Source organism: Eschscholzia californica, unplaced genomic scaffold, assembly GCF_041429995.1.
Source record: "Eschscholzia californica isolate CP2 unplaced genomic scaffold, dmEscCali1.0.p SCAF_1, whole genome shotgun sequence".
Taxonomy (NCBI): Eukaryota; Viridiplantae; Streptophyta; class Magnoliopsida; order Ranunculales; family Papaveraceae; genus Eschscholzia; species Eschscholzia californica.
Window position 1 is genome coordinate 20,486,922 of NW_028238198.1, and position 22,095 is coordinate 20,509,016.

The following is a 22,095-nucleotide window of genomic DNA, read 5'->3' on the forward strand; positions in this document are numbered from 1 at the left end:
TAATATTTGACTACGAATCGATGAAAATCGATCATGAAGACCTTGGAGGAACTCCATTGATCGGTCTTGATTATAACGTTCAAAAAGAAACTTACCGTGGCCACAAATGCATGGTTCAATAGAAATCAGAGAGTTGAGCTCATCTTGGATGGACTTAAGACGAGTAAAGTACGCGGAAACATCGGAACCATCCTGTTTTAAGCAAGCGATTGCACGTTTTAGTTGGAAAATCTTCGGTGCATTTGTTTGATGAAACCTTTCATGCAAGTTACTCCAAATCTCAGCAGCATTCTCATCATATAAGATGGATTGACGTATATCCGGATTAACCGAATTAAGGAGCCAACTAGTGACCAAGTCATTGCAACGATTCCAAGAGTGTAACTCACTCGGATTAGTTGGTCGAGGTAGCGAACCATCGACAAAGGCGAACTTGTCTTTGGCTCGAAGAGCCATCTTCATGGCTCGAGACCATGAAGGATAGTTATCACCCGACAACAATGGAGTGATCAAAATGGTCGTCGGAGAATCGGAGTGATGAACATCAAACAATGGTGAAGGTGAAGATGTTGGTGGAACTTCAATGCCCGAGTTGTGTGAAGAAGTCATTGCTTAAAAAAAAATTGTTGTTGCTCTAATACCATATGAATAATCGAAGAGGATGAGATGGTTGATAAACCTATTCGGTTTATCAAGTGTGAAACAGGAAGAAGAAGAAGAGAGATCGAGAGACAGAGAGGTATAAGAGAGAGAGAGAGGAAAATCAATTTGAATTGAATTCTGTATTGCTTACATTAGTTGTTACATCTTGATATATATATATATAGTTACAAAGAGATAAAATACAATCTAAGTGAATCGAAGTTGTTATTGACCGAGTCCATGTGGGTTGTGTGTGTGTGTTTCGGCCGGGTGTGATGAAATCCAAGTGGGTCGAGTATAAACCGTAATAATTAGTTACCAAATAAATAAAAGTGTAGAGTTTTCCAATATAAACTAGAACCACAGTCAAATTACAAAAAACTTTGAAATAGTGAAAATGTGATAGTGGAAGAAATCAAAAGTTTGAGTAACAAGGAAAACCAAATACTGATTATCATCCTCTAAGTCTTACCCCTATTTGTTTGATTTTTGCACTTATTAAGTGTTTTTCACTTAATCTTCCAAGGACATCATGGATGGTACATAAGACTCCTCTAAAACATGACAAACATAATACGTAGTAACAAATACGGAAGTAGTTAAAGAAGAAAATCATACCACGGCAGTGAGTTTGGGTTGAAAGACTTGAAAAAACTTCCAACTTTATGTTTTCCATTCTCACTTTGATCTATCAGCGTAAAGTTAACGAAAGCTTCAACAACACCATCATGGTCGCTTACCAACCTCAAGAACAACGATACATACGTCGAGTTGTCATTGGGATTCTTACGAGCTGGAAAAAAGTTCAGTATCCAATCGTAGCCTCCAACTTGGAATTTATCACTTGATATAAATTTCTGTGGAGGCATCTTCTTTAGATGAGAATACCCTTTTATAATATATTCATGAGAACCTTTAACCACTTCAGAAATCGACTTTGATGAAGATTCTTGTAACTTATTTGACGTTGAAGAAGAAGATTCCATCTTTATATTAATCAATTCTTTCTTCTTCTTCTTTCTCTTCTCTTAGAACTATGTATTAAAACCTAACACCCTAGTTTATGAATAGCAAACTATAAACGCTAAAGCTTCTCAAATAGCGGATGAAAATTTCCTATTGGATTTAGGGAGATTTTATAGTAGTAATGAATACTTAACCATCAAAGTGTCGGGCCATTCCTTATAAATAAATAGGATTTCCCTTATGATGTGTTTGGATGACGAAATCATGAATCCGTGGGTTCATGAGTCCTCCGGATTCATGATTCCAAGGATTTATAAATCCAAGTAACATTTTTTCGTTTGTTTATCAACTAGTAAGAATCCTATGATTTATTATTACTTGAATAGTTTTGAACGCTTCTTTAAAAAAAATATGGAACAAACCTTGTCCTCGAAACTCGTTTTTTCAAATATCATTTCATTCAAAAATTAAGGGAAATGCTAAGTGTACAAAGAATTATTAATAAAATCTTTGACTCGATGAGTCACACGAACAAAAAAAACAGTCGATATCAAAATTAAACTGTAAAAAAATTTAAAATATTTTGTCTTTTAAAGAAAAAGAGTCATTAAATCAATAAGTTTGCCATTGTAGTACTCCCCCTGAACAAATAATAGAGAGAGAGCAGAAAGTATTGTACAGATGCTTACAGTTGTTAGAAGAGAACATCAATTATGAAGGATGAAAAATCATGATTCTTTTTACATCAAGTTAACTTTGAAGATTGACATTTTTGCACTTATTAAGTGATTTTCACTTAATAAGTGTGGGCCGGCAATTTTAGGTTGTTTGATTTTCACTTAATAAGTGAATATCACTTGGAAGTGTAGTCAAAGTAAGTGCAAAAAGGTAAGTTCTAATTTGGAGCTTATTTTTTTTCTAAGTGCTAAAAAAGACTTTTTTATCCTTCTCCGAATATAAAAATTACCAATATAGTTATAACTAAAAAAAAATCTTAAACAATTCATAAGTAAAAACTCTATTTATGACTTTAGCGATGACTCTTTTCCTTCTTCACTCATCCTCCACCTAAGCTTTTCTCCTAAATTTTTTTCACATCTCTTCCTTCATTAATCACGGAACACCCCAAACTCCATGATGCAACGTAAGTTCTTTCTCGTTCGTAATTTTTAATTATTTGAGGTTAATATTTTCAACACAAAGTATTTATAAACCATAATTCTCTTCTATCCAATCTCGCGAGTATAATGAATTAGTATGAAATGTTAATATGTAAATACTTTAAGGTCAAAATAGAAATTTCTCATTTTTATGACATTTAGAATTAATATAAAAACAAAAATCAAGCACTTAGAAGTGATGGAAAACAAACGTTGTAGCACTTACAAGTGATATCACCCACACATATTGTCTACTCCTTAAAAGATAAAGATTTGATTCTTAACCATTATTATGAACAGATTGATGAGGAAGGTTTTTTGAGGAGAGAGAGTTTCCCGAGTGACGTCACTTAGGGTTTTTCATCTTCCTCCTTTTCATCTTCTTCTACCTACTAAATCGGCGGCGCTCTATCTGAGATCTTCTCCACCTGTACTTCAGACAAAATATCATCATTCCAGCCTCGATTTTCGACTTGAGTTAATACCAGAACCCATAGACTGATTAATCACCTAGGCAGGAGAGAAGACAAAGGAGATCGCGGATCTTGAGAAGATCCACCCTTTAATCTTTCCCGAGATGAGAAACAATGAGGATTGGGCATAACTCACCTCGCATTTAAGTCGTTTCATCACCCGAGAAGGAGCTGAGGAAGGAACTTTGGACACTCAACCGTCACATCCTCGAAACTCAACATCCAGGCAAGATTCATTCAATTACCATATTCTTTCTCACTCTTTTCTTTCCCTTCTCTCTCTTTCTTTTTCGGTTTCGCTCTGATTCTCTCTTGTTTGTCTTTCTATCTTTCTCCTTCTTTCTTTTTAGGTTTTTTTAGTTCTCTTGTGTTTTTGTCGTTTCGTTCTTGCTTCTCTCTCTAGAATGGGGACAGTCGTCACCGGAGCTCGAGAGTAGGCTGCTCTGGTGGTGACCTTCCCCCAATCCCCTTGCATGCAACTACATCATGATTTATTGGCGCCTCCTGTTTATTGTCCTACCTGTTTTGTCTTCCTCAATTCATCTTCCCCTTTTATACTCTAGCTTAACCTTTCTTCTAAACCATCTCTGTTCTACTTTCACTCTCTGTTTTATCATGGCCTCTCAATCCACTCTATCCTCTCGTGGGAGACTATCAATCCACTTTTCCAAACCATCCACTAGACCAGAGCTTCAACCCATCACTCAAGGTTTCATTGCAAGATGGTGCAACCCCTATGAGGCTTCCCTAAACTTCATTAAAAGCTTACTGTACCCTCGTTCTCGTTTTTTTCGTGATTGCGATTATGCACTCACTCAAGGTCCTATCAATACTTTTTTGATTAAACCTAAGAGTCTCTTTGTCCTCAACGCTCTTAACTTCGGTAGGCCGTGGATTCTTAGGGGAATGTTGTTAGTCCTCAAGCAAGTGGATTTCCCACTAACGGAGAGTACAGATGACTTGTTTTATGAGCCAATGTGGTGTACTCTCTACAAGATTCCACAAGCTGTTCAGAACAAGGATGATCTAGATGCTATCTTCGAATGTATGGGGAAGATCATTCAGATCAGGCCTAGAAACCTTGGTTTTATTAACAACCCAGTCATCCGGGTCCATTTCTTGTATGATGTTCGATCTCCTCTGCTAGCAGTAATAAACCCTATCTTTCAAGATACAGTGACAGAGATCAAGCTCAGCTATAAAAAGTTTCCAGGGGCTATATGTCAGAACTGTCGTATTATCGAACATCCTTTGAATCGATGTCCCTCTCCTCTCCAATACTATTACTCTGGTGAAGATGAACAAACAGACTCAGACCCCATGGATGATACCATGGATGATACAATTATTATCTCCCCTGATCCAGTTGAACCATTACTGTTAGCTCCTCCATCTTCTCCGGTTCATCACCCTACACCACCCCATCTTCTCTTTAACCCTTCTGGTAAAAGGATTCGGGATCAGTCCAGTCACCAATCGATCAGCTCCTCGGAGTTTTCAGATGATAATAATCACCCTCAGGGCATGTTTTCAGATAATCAGGAGACCCAAATACTTCTTGAGGAATCAATGTTATTGTCTCGTAGTTTGAATATCCTTGTGCAAGGGGAGGAAGGGGAGGGTGTTCACCCACCAGATCAGTCTTCTTAGTCTTTTGTTATTAGTAGTTGTGCGTGTTTTTTTTTTTCTGTTTTTTTGGTTTAGTTTTGTCTGGTGTTGCAGGCCGTGCTCTTGTTGGCTTTATTGCCTCTTTTGTTGTTTCTCTCTGGTACCAGTAGCCAAAGAGCTTAGCCTTTGAACTCTCCTAACTCTAGGCAAGAGGTTGATTCCACTAACTCTTGGGCTTTCGCCAAAAGTTAGTGGGAATCCTTTTTGGCTCTGTGGCAACTAGTACCAGATGTTGGTTACTTGGACCTATTTGGTAGTTGTTCTTAGCTACTTGTTCTCTTTTGTTTAGTTATATATATTATCTTCTGTTATCTTATGTTAGTTGTTATGTTATGTTTTCTTTTGTTAGTTGTTCTTACCTAATTGTTCTCTTTTGTTTAGCTATATTTTATCTTTTCTTTTGCTTTATGTTATCTTAGATGAGTTTTGTTCTTGTTTTGTTTCTCTTGCTTCTTCTCTTTTCTGTTTAGCTTAGTGGCTTTTAGCTTATTTGAGGTGTTTAGTTGTTTTCTTCCTTCTCCCCTTTTCTTTCATTCCTTTCTGTGGTGCCTTTAGTGGTTAGCATCGACCAACCGAGACCAGACCTTTCCATCTTAGCTTGGAATATTAGAGGTTATGGGCAATTCTTAAATCGCAAACACCTTTATAGTCTTATCAAATACTACAAACCTGAATTTATCTTCCTTTCTGAGACCAAGAGCACCAAAAACCAACTTAACAAACTTCTTCCTTTGCATGCTGAGTACAACCAATTCTTGGTGGAGCCCAAGAATAAAGCCGGTGGGCTTGTTTTGTATTGGAATAATGAGTATAATGTTGAGATTTTATATGAAGATGACCATATTATTCACACTAAGTGCACTCACAACAGTAATAGGAGCAGTTTTGTTCTAACGGGCTTTTACGGAAGCCCATATAGCAAAAACAGAATGGTTCCATGGGACACACTTATTAATCAGAATACTGAGTCTTCGGACCCATGGGTGGTCATAGGTGACTTGAACACCATCCTTCACCCTTCGTTGAAGGAAGGGGGTAAAGAGGAGCTGCCCCACTATGTTAACAAAATTAATATAGTTATTAATCGGTTAGGTCTGAGAGATGCGGGCTTTCGCGGTAATACTTTCACTTGGACTAACAAACATTTTAGGGGCACCCTTATCAAGGAAAGATTGGACAGGGCTCTCACGAATCACAGTTGGCTTATGGATTTCCCCTCCACTCTTGTTACTCACTTGCCTGGGGTCGGCTCTGACCACATTCCCATCATTCTGACTACTGCTACCACTTCTAATTTGGGTAAGACACCTTTTAAATTTATTAGAACTTGGATGTCTCATCCAGACTGTGGTAATTTCATTTGCGATCATTGGCCCAGCATTCTCATCCCTATCCAGCCGAAGCTCAACCAATTAGAGGTTAATCTGGCCAGGTGGAATAAAACTGTGTTTGGTCACTTGGATCACCGGATTCGGGTTCTTACTGAGGCTCTCCAGAATACTGATAATCCAGATTATTATCAAGATATTAATAATAAATTGGAGGATGCTTATAATCAACAGGAGAGTCTATGGAAGGAAAAATCCCGTAATGAGAATATCCAATTAGGAGACCGAAACACTAAAATTTTCCACTCTAAAGCCATTAATCGTAATCGGAAAAATCGAATTACGACCATTAAAGACAACCATGGTTCATGGTTGCAGGAAGCCTCTGATATTGCTAATCTCTTCTCTTTTAATCTTCAAGCTATCTCCACTTCTAATGGCTCAAGTATCTCCGATGAGTTACTTGATCTCTTTGTTGGTCAAATTACTAACTCTCAGAATACTATTCTTACCAACAAGCCGTCTGATATTGAGATCCACAATTCAGTCACATCGCTAAAATCTGATTCTGCTCTGGGTCCAGACGGCTTCCCTCCTCACTTCTATCAGACTAACTGGGACACTGTCAAAGTTGATCTCATAGCTTTAGTGTCGGACTTTTTTCATCATAATTCTCTACCTGAGCTGGTTAATCATACCCATATTTGCCTCATACTCAAAACCAAATCCCCTCAGACAACGTCGGACTATAGACCTATTAGCCTAATGAACACTACTTATAAAATCATTACCAAAATTCTGGCTAATCGCCTCAAAATAGTTCTCCCTGAGATCATTTCATCTTTTCAGTCTGCCTATGTTCCCGGTAGGCAGATTACCGATAATGTGATTATCAGTCAGGAGATTACACACTCTTTTAAGCTGACTAAGGGTTCGAAAAGCTTTTTCGCTCTTAAGCTTGATATGTCTAAAGCCTTCGATCGTATTGAGTGGAACTTTCTTGAAACTATTATGAGTCGTCTGGGATTTTCGACTCGCTGGATTAATCTCATTCACACTTGTATCTCTACATCTACCATGGCGGTTCTGATTAATGGACGCCCAGGCCCGACTTTTAATGTCAGTAGAGGAATTAGACAAGGTGATCCTCTTTCTCCCTTCTTGTTCACCTTAGTCATGGAAGGCCTTAGGTCGTCTTCTAGAAACTAACAGATTGCCTGTTCCTTTCAAAGGTTTTCCTATCCCTCGTACCAACATTAATATCAAGCATCTCCTCTTTGCCGACGATTGTATCATCTTCGGTCAAAATTCTCTGGAGAACATATCTTCGCTTCAGCACATTCTGGATATATTCTGTTCTGCTTCTGGCCAAATGATTAACTTCGACAAATCTACTATCTTTTTCTCGAAAAACACTCACCCAAAATTCAAGCGTATAATTATTCGTAATTTGAAAGTTCATCAATCCTCTAATCTTGATAAATATCTCGGCACTCATCTTTTCATTGGAGCTAATAAACAGAAAGTGTTTTCTTCCCTCGTTACCCAAATCCATACTAAGTTGTCCAAGTGGCAAGCTTCTCTTCTCTCCCAAGCTGGTCGTTCTATTGTAATTAATACAATAGCTGCGGCTGTTCCCCGATACCAAATGCAATGCTTTGCCATACCTAAAGGTATAAGTAATCGCATTGAAGCTCTTCAAAGAGCTTTCTGGTGGGGAAAACCCAAATCCATCCATACTATTAACTGGTCTGCCATATGTCTTCCAAAAAAATTAGGAGGACTTGGTTTTCGTTACCCTATTCTGGATAATCAAGCTTTCTTGTGGAAACTTGTCTGGCGTCTCATCAATAATCCTCATTCCCCGTGGGCTTCTATCCTAAAAGCTAAGTATTTCACCAAAGATCATAAACCTAAAGCGGCTAAAAACCATCACTCTTGGCTTTGGAAATCCATATCCAATCATGTGGACAAAGTGTCCAATCTGACCTTTTGGGATATCAATAAAGGTACGAATATTAATATTTGGCAGGACTTCTGGATACCCAATTACCCTCCCCCTCTAACCAATACGAATAATAGCAATCTTACCAAAGTTTCTCAACTTATTAGGAATAACCAATGGGATACGAATACTTTATTTCAATGCTTCAATCGAGATATATGCAATGCTATTTTAAGTATTAATATACAGGATCAGCAGGATGACATAGCCAGATGGTTTCTAACCAAATCGGGTAAGTTCACTATAAAATCCATGTACTACTATTTACGTACTGAACACTATCCTTATGATATGAAAGAATGGACTTTTATTTGGCATTTGCAAATTCTGCCCAAAATCAAACTATTCCTTTGGAAATGTTGTACCAACAGTCTACCGGTAAGAGATAGAATTGGAAAATATATCGGTCATGTATATAATTGTGATTTCTGTCAAGAACAAGAAACTATGATTCATGTACTATTACATTTTGATTTGGCTAAGGTAATTTGGTTGCACTTCTATGTTATTTCCGTTAATATCCTTAACATTATAGACTGAATTACTTCATGGAAAGATATAGAAGAACAAATTAGTTGCCTTTTTGCGACAATTCTTTGGCATATATGGAAAGCAAGATGTGATAAATGTTTTGCATCTATAAATCCTGTCCCGATGATGATCATAGATAATATCAAATGTATTACTAATCTCCAGAATCATCAAAGTACTCCACAGCATATTGAAAAGGTTATTGGTTGGTCTCCTCCAGCATCTCCTTTTGTTAAGATTAAAGTAGATGCTTCCTTTATAGCAGCACAGGACGAGGCGGGGATATGGTGTATTATGCACGATGACAAGGCAAATTTCCTTGCGGCAGCAGCTTTCACTTTTTGGGGTCAAAATGCGGAAGAATGTGAATGCAGAGCCATCTTCAAAGCTCTCGAATGGTCTGCTAAAAAGAAGATTGTTTACCTCCACATTGAAAGTGACAACCTAAATATAGTTCAAAAATTGAACAAGGAACAAACAGACATAACGTGGCAGACTGAAAAGATTATAGATAAAGTGCAACAGTTGGAGGCCAATTTCACCAAGGTGATATATACTCATATCCCCAGAGAAGGCAACTATAAAGCGGACCAGTTGGCAAAATGGAGTAGAAGGAACAAAGGAACATGGTTGTGGCTTTCTTTATTAGATCTTCCGCAGGAGTTGTATAATGTTTTTAGATAATTCGGTTGTACCTCAACAAAAAAAAAAGTAATAAAATATCAAACACCCTCTACCCTCAAATATAAAATGCTAAGTGATAGCACTTGTGATATTGTCAATTTTATAGAATTAGTCAAATATAAACTACAACTCAAATATAAAGAATGATAACTAATTTCAGAAAAAGAAGAAGAATTGTAACATAAAGAAACTAGCTCTGCATGATAAAAATTAGAGGTTTATATAAACTTATAAATATATAAATATAAACTTAAAAATATATAAATATATTTTTAAAGGAAACTCTTCGTTTTTCCTTGACTGGTTTCTGTATGTATCCAGAGCAAAAACAAGGTTCTCCACGAACAATAATAAGCTATGAGGGAGGGAGATAGAAAGCTTCAAAATAGAGAGGGAAGAACAAAGCAAGGGAGAGAGTAAAGAGAGTCTGATCAATTGAGTAAGAAAGGCAGGGGAGGTGAGAGAACGCAAAAGCGAAGCGTGAGAAAGTGACTTTCGCATGTTTTAGATAGGAAAATATTTGACTTGATTTTCTAACTCTTTAATTTTTCTCATGAGAATTCGATTTTCTAACTCTTTTAGTTGAATCAAACAACGAAAAATCGATTTTCGTGATTTTCACATGTATCAAGCGGACCCTTGAAGTTGTTAATGGTTAGACAAAAGTGTATAACTCTTCAAATTTGTTGGACACATCAGAAGACAGGGAAACAATGCTAATTGTTGATAAAGTAGGTAATTGAGGCGCTCCCACACTATTTTCTGCTTTACTTTTCCATCTTCTGTATGACTTGATTTTAATATGTTTCTTTTTCTCTTATGATTACCGCTACTTATTTTAAGAGTTATTTCCTTTTTGGCCACCTACTTTGTGACCAGCTTCCTTCACGACCTTCTATTTTTCATAAATTCAAACATGACCTCATTTTCTAATGTAAATGTCATAATTACCTTTCTTATAAATATCTTTTAAAAATAAAATTAAATAGAAAACATGAATTCCACCTCACTTCCACCTCACCTCTCTCTCCACCTCACATCTCTCTCCATCTCTCTCTCTAACTCACCTTTATCTCTAACTCACCCCCTCTCTCCACCTCACCTCTCTCTCTCTCAACCTCACCTCTCTCTTCTCCGACTAAGGTCGCTGGTCAAAAAGATTTCCGGCCGGCGACCTTCAAACATATAAAAAATCTCATCTCTCTCTCTAAACACTCCGACGATGGGGTTTCCCCTTCGACGGAGCAAGGTCTGTTCACGAACAGACTAGATCTCTTCGTGAACAGACCATGCTCCGACGAAGGGGAAACCCCTTCGCCGAAGTGTTTAGAGACAGAGAGAGATGAGAGTTTTTTTTATGTTTGAAGGTCGCCGACCAGAAAAATTTTCGGTCGGCGACCTAAGTCGGAGAAGAGAGAGAGAGGTGAGGTGGAATTTATATTTTCTATTTAATTTTATTTTGAAAAAATATTTATAGGAAGGGTATTTATGACATTTACATTAAAAGAAGGGGTCATATTTGAATTTATAAAAAAATAGGGGGCCAAGAAGGTAGCTGGTTACAAAGTAGGGGGGCGAAAAAGAAATAACTCTTGTTTTAATTTCTCCTCAACTCGTAATCTGTTGTAGGTTTCTCCATGTTTCACATGTAGTTTCTTATAAGAGGAAGAAGAAGAGAATACGTAATCTTTTTTTATGTTTTTTTTAAGTCTCATAATTGTTAAAATTTCGTACTCATTTTCTTTTTATCTTCCACTCTGTAGCAAAAAAAAAGCCATCAAAGTTTAAGGAGAAGCCGTGAAAATGATGAAGATGATTATGAAGAGTGTAAAATAAAGTGGTCTGGCGGTCGTCCCAACTTTACGTGACATTTCAATTTTCATTTGCCTATTAAACCAAATGTATTTTTATACATTCACTAATGATTATGTAGTGAGTGAGAGATATCAAAGTCATCGTATTGTAACATTCTTCTCATTTTTCATTGCCTCACAAATTCGTAAAGGAGATAATGAATTTTTCAGATTGGCTACTACTTTGATGTCTTTTTAATCCTTAAATGTTAATGATTCCTTATTTTAATACACAAATTACGTGATTAGTCCCACATTTCTCTGAGGTGTCTAACGCGAGGACAATATCGATAACTGCTAGACTTGGGGCGTCACAACCTTTGACAGTTCCTATCAAGTTTGTTCCCGGGATTGAGATTTTTATCATTGAGTAATGGAGAAGGCGACTCTGGAGTAAGGGCGGGCATCCGTTAGGGCTGGTTACCCGCGGATAGAACAGTAGACATTACGGGCGGGTACGGGCAACTACATGTCATGACCACATTAACACCACATGAACTTTCGGACGGGTCGGGCAGGCAAAATGCCACTTGCCATTACCCGCCCGAGCCCGCTTAATATAACGGGCTTAATTTTATTCAGGCGGGTAGGCATCGGGAAGCCCAATGGTTACCCAAAAAAGAAGTCAACAAAGGCCCAATAATTTTTTAAGTGCTTGAAGTTAATTTTTCTAAAGAAGCCCAATTGCCAAACACAAAACCCATTCACTCTTAAGTAAGTTGGAAGTGTTTGAGGAAATTTATAACAAGCTCAAGCTTATTTCCACTCCAACAATTTCTAATGTGGGACTATACTAATACGTGAATTTCTCACCTTTAAGTTAGTCCCACGTGGGAGGTTCAAAGAAAAACAAAGGGCCTGAGCTTTATATAATGGCCAACATGAATACTTCACTCTCAAGTTAGTCCACGTGGAAAGTTCGAAAAAAAAATGATGGTCTTTGAGTTCTATATAGTTCCTGACTTGATTTTGATACTTTGAACTTAGTTTCCAACATTAATTGTTAATTTGAGTGTACTTTCCCATGGAAAGTTGAAAGGATGAAAAAGGAAGAATTTTCAGCTATCTATGTGTTAGCATGAATTTGTTACTTTTAGCCCCACATGGGAAACCCAAAGAAAAGAGATGAACTTTGAACTCTATATACTATGTAACATGAATTGTTTCTTTATATTGTGAGTCTACAGGGGAAGTTCCAAGAAAAGAGTTGAACATTACTCTTTAACGTGCATTTGTTTACTTTGAGTTTTTAGTCCCACATTGAAAGGTTAAAAAAAAAGATGATCTTTGAACTCTATATACTAACATGAATAATTTTTTGGGTCCGTGAGTATATAGACCAAAATAATATTCAAAAAAGGTTTATGATCCAATCTTCCCAAAACATGAATATTTAGTCCTTTTACATTATGGACATAATAACTCATTCTTTATGAGATAACTACCGTCCATGTCCCTCCTACAAAAATCACGGGATTTTTAATTTTCCAGGGTGAATTTGGAATGTTTCTAATGTGGGCGTGATTTAGAGGATTTAAAGCAGCTAATGTATAAATCCGAAATAGATTTTTCTCTATCTTCTAACCGTTTTGGAAAGCAAATCTATTTCCAAATCAATTCAAAACAAAAATCGTAACCAAATCAACTTTCTCTCTCTTTACAGATTTGGAAATCAAATCAATTTTCTCTCTCTAACTATGTAAATTTTTTTCGATTGAAATCAATTGTCTCTCACTTAACTTTCAGATTTGGAAATAGTATATTTTCTAGGATCAATTTAGCGTGATTTGGGGGTTAATATACAAAACATATATATCACTTTCTCTCACTTAACTTTCAGATTTGGAAATAGTATATTTTTCTGGGAACATTAAAGCAACATATGTTTTCGTTTTTACTCATACATAAATACACATAGAATACAAATTACGAAACAAATACGTAAATTATATATTATTTATGGCGAGAAAACCATCATTTGTCAAGTATACAACATAATTTATCAAATGTATGTTGGTCTTGTTCAATAATTTGGGGGTTAATATACAAAACATATGTATCACTTTCTAACACGACATGGTTTATTATAAGCATTCCATTAAATGTTGTGACATTCGTTATAATATTTTGTTACAGGTATGGCGCCATCACTTCTCAACTGTCTGAGAGCTTCAACAACATGATAAAGAAAGCCCGCGTCCTCCCTATTACAGCATTGTTGGATGCCATAAGACGGAAGATTATAAACAAGATGAGAAAGCATAGAGACGCCGCTATTGGATGGAATACATTTCTTTGCCCATCCATTAACTTGGAACAACAAGCGAAATACAAAGTTGCTGAGACGTGGAGATACGTTGGGGCAGCCCCACTTATTTTTGAAGTATATTCGACTCCATGTCATTCCGTAAATCTTGGTACTCTCACATGCTCTTGTCGGCGTTGGCAAGTAGATTCGCTTCCGTGTCAACATGCAATGCTATGCATCAACAAGACTCGTGGTGATAGTACATATTTTTATGATCCCGTCTGGACGGTGGAGGCTTACAGAAACACATACCAACATTGTGTTTACCCTGTTCCAAATTTTGACGAACCCTATACTTTTAAATCCATTAACCAAGACTCTTCCTCCACTACTTAAAAGGGCACCCGGCAGACCACGTACAACACGGTTGTAGAGTTCCGGAGATGTTACGAGGATAAAAAAATATGTCGCAGGTGCAACCAACTCGCTTATCACAACAGTGCGACATGTCGAGCCCAACTGTAGTTCACATTTTACTAAATGCTTTAACATTCAACGATATGTCTCAACATATAAGAGACTGTCTCTACATTATGTTGAATGTATTAGTAAAATCTTTTGGTCTTAGAAAATAGACTTAAATGTCTTAGTAAATATTTTTTTGTCTAGTGAATATATTTATCGTTCAAAACATTCTACTAAATGTTCAGTGAATGAATCCTTACATGCCTAGCTATTATTTACTGTGTGTCAACATTATGCAGTTTTTTCAGAACATTCTCATTAATGAATGCACATTATTACATATTTCACAAACATTTGTCACTATGTTCCAACATTTGGCGGAATGTTCTAACATTTCTGTGTATGTTCTTTTCTGAAACAAACTCTTTGTCGCCAATGCATGTCACATATGTTCAAGAAGAAAAATAATAATATATTCAAATTTACTTCATATTGTTTCCACATAAATATCCCATTCCAAATTATTGTAAGTACTTAACATCCCAAAATAATTTACAAACCATATTTGTTTGTAATCTAATCAAGAATGAAGTCGTTTCGGGTTTAGTGATATGAACATAACCCGTTACCTGAAAAACTACTTCATTTTTTATTAAAAGATCCTTTACAAAAAAAACATCTGTGGGGGCAACCACACTTTCAAGCTCGGGCCATCCTCCAATATATCGTATTCTCGTTCAATATTTAGTGGGTGAGCTTAGCCCTCTTCCTTTGTGCCAGGGAAACCCAATCTGGGTTTTGTGTACGCTCTTTGGGTTCGGTTGTCATGCAGTCTTCCACCAGCTCTTCAATTTTCAAAATTACAAAGAGACCACAATCCGGGTTGTTCACGCCACAAAGGAAATGTTAAAGCATAACAAATAATGTTTCCACAGTCAGAGACAATATTAAACATAATGTGAAATGAGACCACATTACTAATAATGACGTGACTTTTTGTCAAAAGACTGAAAACATGAAAGGTTTCTGATATAACATTTCGCGAAATGTTGGAATAATTTCAAAGTAGTTAAAGCATTCATCATAATGTTGGAACAAATAAAGAGTGAAAACACTTACTTTTCTCCCTGTGTAGGGAATTTTGGCTCCCCAAGAACATCTGCGTATTTTTGTTGGGTTTCAAACATTGTGAATCCCACCTCTTCCATGACATCCTCCACATATGCCGCATACTCCCGGGCATTTTCGAAACACTCCTTGGCCATCTTCTTATCAAAGGACATTGAATCAAAATGGGTCCACCGATGTAGAAATACATTATATATCAAGAGGTCCAGTGCCCCCCTTGAGCTGTCCCCCGTTGTTGGTTGACAGATGGGTGCACACACAAATAATATTTCCGGTTTCCCAGCATTATTACTCAATGTTCGATTAAGCATTTGTTCGATGGAAGCTTGGTTTACCTCAGCCTTTATCATTGTCAGTACCATAAACACAAAGTTATCAAAATGTTCACTCATATAAAAGATGATAGGAAAACATCCTAATCACTTAACTTACATATATTTCAGATGGGAGGCATAGTACACTTTTTTCTTTCAATTTCTGGTGATTAGTGAGGAAGGAGCTCGCCCAGTTAATGATTTGTGAATCGCATTTCAGATTCATCATTAACATATCGAGTTGTTTCCCACAGTCGTTAATCCCGTCACTAAACCAGACCTTTGTACTGCAAAATTTGGAAAAAACATTGTCACCGCTACTAGTGTCAGTGCATCAACATTACAGTAACCTACTCGTACCTTTTGTTACTATCCCTGAGGAATTCTTGCAACAAACCCTTTTCTTGTTCCTTCACATTTTTCCAGACTGGCTTTTTCTCCAGTTTCCAAGTTTCTGACCTTTGTCCTCTTCTGACCTTTGGGCTCCCAACTCTACAATCTCTTTTACATTAATTGTTTTCTTTTGGAGTTGCTTTGCTTTTTCGGTCATAGTTCGGGTTCTTGGCTGAGTTTTTACCCTTTTAACCAAAGAGTTTGGTTTGTTTTTATCTTTATGTTCACCAACTACAGCCATTTCAACCTTTGGCTTATCTACAAAATCGTCATCGGAAGAACTTTCATTCTCGACGATCTCATAATTTCATATTCTTTTGCCACCTCGCAAACTTCTGAAAAGAAAGCTGAAGGCCAAGTCAGCTCAAAGTCAACTTCTTCCATCTCTTTTTGACCTACATTCAAAACACTCGGAAATTGTTTTTCACCTGTTCCCATCACCACACGTTTAACTAGTCAACATTCGATAGAAAAGCAAAACTTAACATAAATAATTCTCCAATTCTTGATCAATATATATAAACGTTATCACTAATGTTCTAACATTTTACGTATTTATGTGGAGAAGAACACTTACTTGTTTGTTTCTTATTTATTACTTAGCCGACCACTCTACTGTCGTTCGTGGTAAAAGATAGTCTTCAATTGTCGTGGTAAAAGACATCGTGGGAGTACGATAGAACTCTTTTACTTACCGTTTATCAAAAAACTTGTAACGATGGCGGAACAATTTATGGTCATACCAATCATCTGACAAGTAAGTAAGAATTTCAGAGAAGATAGAATGATTTCATACAAGTTAATACGTTCTTAAAAAAAAACTAGAAATAAAACCAACTTAAATCTAAAAAAACAATATTCATTTCTTTATCAATGTAGACTGCATTTAAAACATTATGTTAAATGATGAAGCATTCTGGTATTTGCTTCAACATTTTTAACTTCTTTTCAAGCAAAGACAAGAATGTGAACAGAAGTAAAAAATTGCGTGAGCATTTACTCACTTGACCCAGCTATTTGGCTCTCTGTCTGCTCCTGGTTTTGCACATCCCCTGAAGATTGACCCTTTACAAACTCAGAAATTGCCTTCTTACCCTTGTTGTCTATTTCCGCTTCTCCAGTTTGGGCTTCGGCATTATTTTCTTGTTCGTTGCGGGCTTTTACATTTACTTGTTTGGGATTTTTTTTGTGCTACTTCCTGCTCTACCATTACTTCATTTCTTACTTCATCTCCACCCTCTAATTTTTCTCCACCATCTCCACTCTCTACCTCTTGGCGACCCTCCACCTCCTGTCTACCTTGTACGTCCTGCCCACCCTCCACATCCTGTCCACCAGTCACCTCCTCTTAACCAGTCACCTCCTCTCGACCCTCCACCTCCCCTCCGACACCAAAATCAAATTCCAAAACATCATTCTTCTCTTATCTCTCTTTCTTCATCCTCTCCAATTCCTCTCTTAATACTTCTCTCTCACTCTTAACCAACTGATTCTCTTCTCTCAACCTCTCAACTTCCTCCTTCAATTTTTCAATTTCATCTAAAAGATGAAATTGTTCCTCATCATTCATCTCCACCACCACCCTCTCACTGTACTTTAACAAATCTTCCTCTTCAACAGTCTCCGGCACCAACTCCAGCTTCACCTACAAGGATGGATACATATGGTTATTATCTCAACACTTCCCAAAATATGCATACATCTAATTATATGTTCAAACATTCATGAAAATGCGCCAACATTTTAAACAATGTCACACAGACATCTGCAATGTTAGAACATTTATGGAAATCATAGAGACATTATAGTAAATGTTAAAACACATTACCTGCTCCTCTTAAATGCTAGCCAATTCTGCTTCCAGTCCTGTAATGAAGAATGGCTCGATCATCCATCGTGCTATTCTTAGACTTACCCCTACTTCCTCTACTAGGTCCTCATGGATCCTGGTATGCATGCAATACCAGTACTGCAAATAAATTAAACACAAATAGGTCAGAAGTGTTTTTCTGTATCATCACAAGGAATGACAAAACATATTATAAGATTCTCATACATTTTGCAAAATGTTTCAGCATTGTGTAAGTCCTCCAAATAATGATGAAACATATTACAGAATGTCAGAACAAACTAATTTGACTTGTATCATTATAAGAAATTATGAAACATTTGAGTTCATGATCAGGATTACTTACGGGAAGCAGAGTCAGGCAGCCTGAAGCTTTGCTCGGGTCTTCCGAGTGCTTGTTAATTCTCTCCATCATGAAGGAGTGAATAGCTCTCGACCATGAAACTCTTTTTATTATTCTCTCCGCTTGGAGATTGTGATAAAAACTTCCGACAACCGAGGAGCCGGCAGCTGAAGCAAACAGGAATGTGGCTGCCATATACATAATCCAGAGTCTCAAGAACTCAATGGCAGGAGCCTTTGTTCTTGCAGCCACACTCAAAGCCCTTTCGATGCTGGGGCCGCCAAAAGATGCAGACTTGCCCTCTACAATACAGTCTCTGAAATACTTGCTCAGAAACTGGTCCTTTGTGGCATCTAGGGTGACATTGGTTGGGAATGCTTCATATACCTGTCCTTCCATGGGGACTCCCAACAGCAAAGCAACATCTCCATGAGTGAACTGAATCATCTTCCCTCCGATGTTGAAGGCTTGGCTTTCTTTGTCGAAGAAGTTGAGCAGATCAAATATGGCTTTGTTAGGCTTCTCCATGACATTCTCTTTTCGGAAACTCCCACTGGTCAGTGCCTTAAAGAAGACCCCGAATGGGGAAGCAAACAACATCTTCTTTTGCTCCTCAGTCATGTCCCAAAGAGAATCTCGCGCCACCTTAAAAACTGCTTTTAAATTACATTTGTAATTTAAAGTAGTTTTTTTCTTCTGCTCCTTAGCCTCTTTGGTTGAGCCTCCACCATCGGCTCTCTCGTTTTCGATGTATACGATCGATGCTTCACACAAACAGTAACAGATATGTCAGGGCATTCAACAAAATGTTCAACACTACACTGAATGCTACATCACTATAAATAATGACAGATCATTTTGCAATGTGTTTACACAATAAGCCTAGGCCAATGGTCTACACAATAATGACAGATCATTAAGTGAAGCAACATTTTACAGAATGACAACACACTAACAAATATGCCAAACCATTATAAGAAATGTGAGAGCACAAACATTAATTAGAGGACATTCTCACAGATGTGTATAGAATATCATACCTTAGCCTGTGAAGGACTCGCTATTTTCTTGCCTTTTTTGCTAGGCCCAGCGGATGATGGCTCTTTACTAGCCCTCTTTCTAGGGCTAGCTCTTACTGGAGCCTGTTGTCTGGTTCAGGAGCATCTCCTTTTTTAGTTGCAGCTTTAACCATCTTTGTAAATTTATCTACAGAATTTGATATGTTTGTATTAGACCCCCAGATGTTTGAAACAAACCAAAAATGTATGTACACAAACTAAATGTCTAAACATAATCCTAATTTCTTTAACACAACCCAGAATTTTAAAACAAATCATTTATTTCATCAACAAAGACAAACACCCAAAAATCGAAAATAAAGTACTAAATGTCTCCACAGAAACCTAACTTTCGGATCACAACCCTAAATGTTAAAACAAACCTAACCTAGAAACTTGATGAAGAACCATAAACACCCAAATTACCTTCTGTGAAGAATCTGAAGATGCATGCTTCCGAAATCACAAACAACAACCAAAATGTTTTATCACAAACTTAAGAGCAACTTAAACCCTAAAATGTTCAAACAACCCTAAAACTTTTTTGAAAAACAACCCAAAATGTTCAAACAAACTGAAGATCAAAGTACTAAACTTGAAAGAATAAACCCTAATTGTTTAAAAACACCCCAAAATGTTCAAACACCCCTAAAACTGTACCAACAACCCTAAAACTTTGCCAACAACCCTAAAACTTTACCAACAACCAAAAATCTGAAAGAAGAAACCCCAAAAATGTTCAAACAATCCTAAAAGTTTACCAACAACAGAGAGATGAAGAAGATTTAGAGGAAGAACAAAGACGTACCTGTGTTTGATGATGCTCGAACAAGAGAGAGAAGCACCAGATTTGTTGAAAGGGAGCGAAATAGAGAGAGAAATGAGTAGATCAAGTTGCTTAAATAACTTTAATAGAGAGAGAGAAATTCGCCGGTAACGTTTCGATTCTCAGGGGTTAATGGCCGAAATGGTTTCAGTTGAAAAAGAGATAGTGAGAGAGATAGAGATGCACCGTTTTGAATGAAGAGAGATAGAGTTTGATCGAGATAGAGAGAGAGATAGAGAGGAAGCGTTTGAATGAAGAGAGATGGAGAGGGTTTGTGTGTCTAATCAAGCGTTTGAATGAAGAGCGATGGAGAGGGTTTGTGTGTCTAATCAAGCGTTTGAATGAAGAGAGAGAGAGAGAGAGCGCGGAGACCGAGAGAGAAAGAGAGAGGCTGGCATGTGGGTTGGGTCTAATCAAGTCAGGGAGAGTAAGAGAGAGGCTGGCTGGCATGTGTTTGGGCGGGAAATGAGTGAGGGATATAAGAGGTAACTATTTCTTTTGGGGGATAAGAAGGTAATATCACATTTTGGGTTTTTTTTTAGATATAATTCCCTATTGGGTTGGATTTCCTATCTCGAATTAAACTCGGCCAAGGTAATTTGGATTTCCTATTTGGGTTTTCTTTGACTCTATCACTACAGGTCTTACTCAAAAGCACAATAGTCAATTCTAAATATATTGAGTTAGACAAAAATAATTATTCTAAACTCAATCTGAGTTGGTCGTTTCAGATCATCCAGACGAGTCAGATATGAACTTAAAGAAACAAAACTACCATCACCATCTAAATAATTGGGTTTAGACTTTGAAGTAATGTGAATAAGAAAGGGTGTAATAGAAGTGTAAGAAGAACTTAATACATCTATCCCAAACTCCATATAACTAAAAGAGTTAATTCCTATATGGCCCCCTACTTTGTGACCAGCTTCCTTTATGGCCCCCTTTTTTTCGTAAATTCAAATATGGCCCCCTATTTTCAGGTAAATGTCATTACTACCCTTCTTAATTCTAAATTTAAAACATTAAAAAAAATTATTTCCACCTCACCCCTCCCTCTCTCTCTCTCCAACTCACCCCTTTCTTCTCCGGCAAGGTGGCCGGCCGGGCACCTTCAAACCTAAAAAAAAAAAATTTCTCTCTCCTCTCTCTCTCTAATTTTTTTTTTTAAATCTCTCAACTCTCTCTCTCTCTCTAAAACTCCGGCGAAGGGGGTTTCCCTTCGCCGGAGGATCTGTTCACGAACAGCGAACAGAGACCTGACTTTAACAATTATCTCACAGTTAACTTTAACAATTATCTTCCATGTCTTCTTCAATGATCCAACTTTGATCTTCATAGGAACCTTTAAATCAATCTCAATCGGAATCTTCCCTTTCTTCTGTTGCTGTAATAAATCATCATAAACTGAAGTCGTTAACTTTACGCCGGAACCCTTTAACGCCGTTTGAAACACCGTTACATTGTTCTTTGGTTGATAGAATCAGGCAAAACCCCAGAACAAAGATTGATGTTAGAATGAGAAACTACAACGAAGCGTCCTTTCTCATAGTAAATACCAATTTTTTTATTAAAGTTTTCTGCCCTAACTGTGACGTCAAATTCCGGGGAGAATGTCAAGTCTGATGATGATGAAGTTAGTTTATGCCTTTGATTGATAGATTTACGACGGTGTAGTTAGGTATTTTAGGGCGGACGACGAAGTAGAAGATGCCGGCGGCTATTGCAACGAGGATAATCAAGAGGAAAATGATACTGAGAATCCAACAGATACAACAACAGCAAGGGTTTCGGCGAGATTTCCGGTGAGCGTATTTTTGGTAACGTTGAGCGTTTTCAGGTGGTGGAACACGGTAAATCTGATCTTTGGGGATTTGAACAACGTATGTTCCAGTTGAAGGAGGAGAAGATCGTTTGTCATCAACTGGCATTCTTTCCGATGGTTCAGTGGTGTTTAATCGATCAGAAGATGATTCTCTAAGGTGAACTCGTTCTGCCATTAGCTACTGAATCTAATTTCTATTGGACTGATGGTTTAGGGTTTATTAGGTACTAAATTGAGTAAATATCTTTGGTTTGTTGTTGTTGTTGTTGTTGTTTTGACCTGACCCTGATAGAAGAATGAATTTTGAAGAAGAGAATGAAATCTCTCTCTATATATAAT

The 22,095-nt window shown here is 37.3% G+C and overlaps 2 pseudogenes; both read right to left on the minus strand.

The window, feature by feature from the left end:
• Positions 1–1,241: 1,241 nt before the first annotated feature.
• On the minus strand, positions 1,242–1,628 carry LOC147565016 (BTB/POZ and MATH domain-containing protein 3 pseudogene; annotated as a pseudogene).
• An 18,950-nt stretch (positions 1,629–20,578) lies between these two features.
• LOC147565017 (NDR1/HIN1-like protein 13 pseudogene) lies at positions 20,579–22,046 on the minus strand (annotated as a pseudogene).
• Positions 22,047–22,095: the final 49 nt, after the last annotated feature.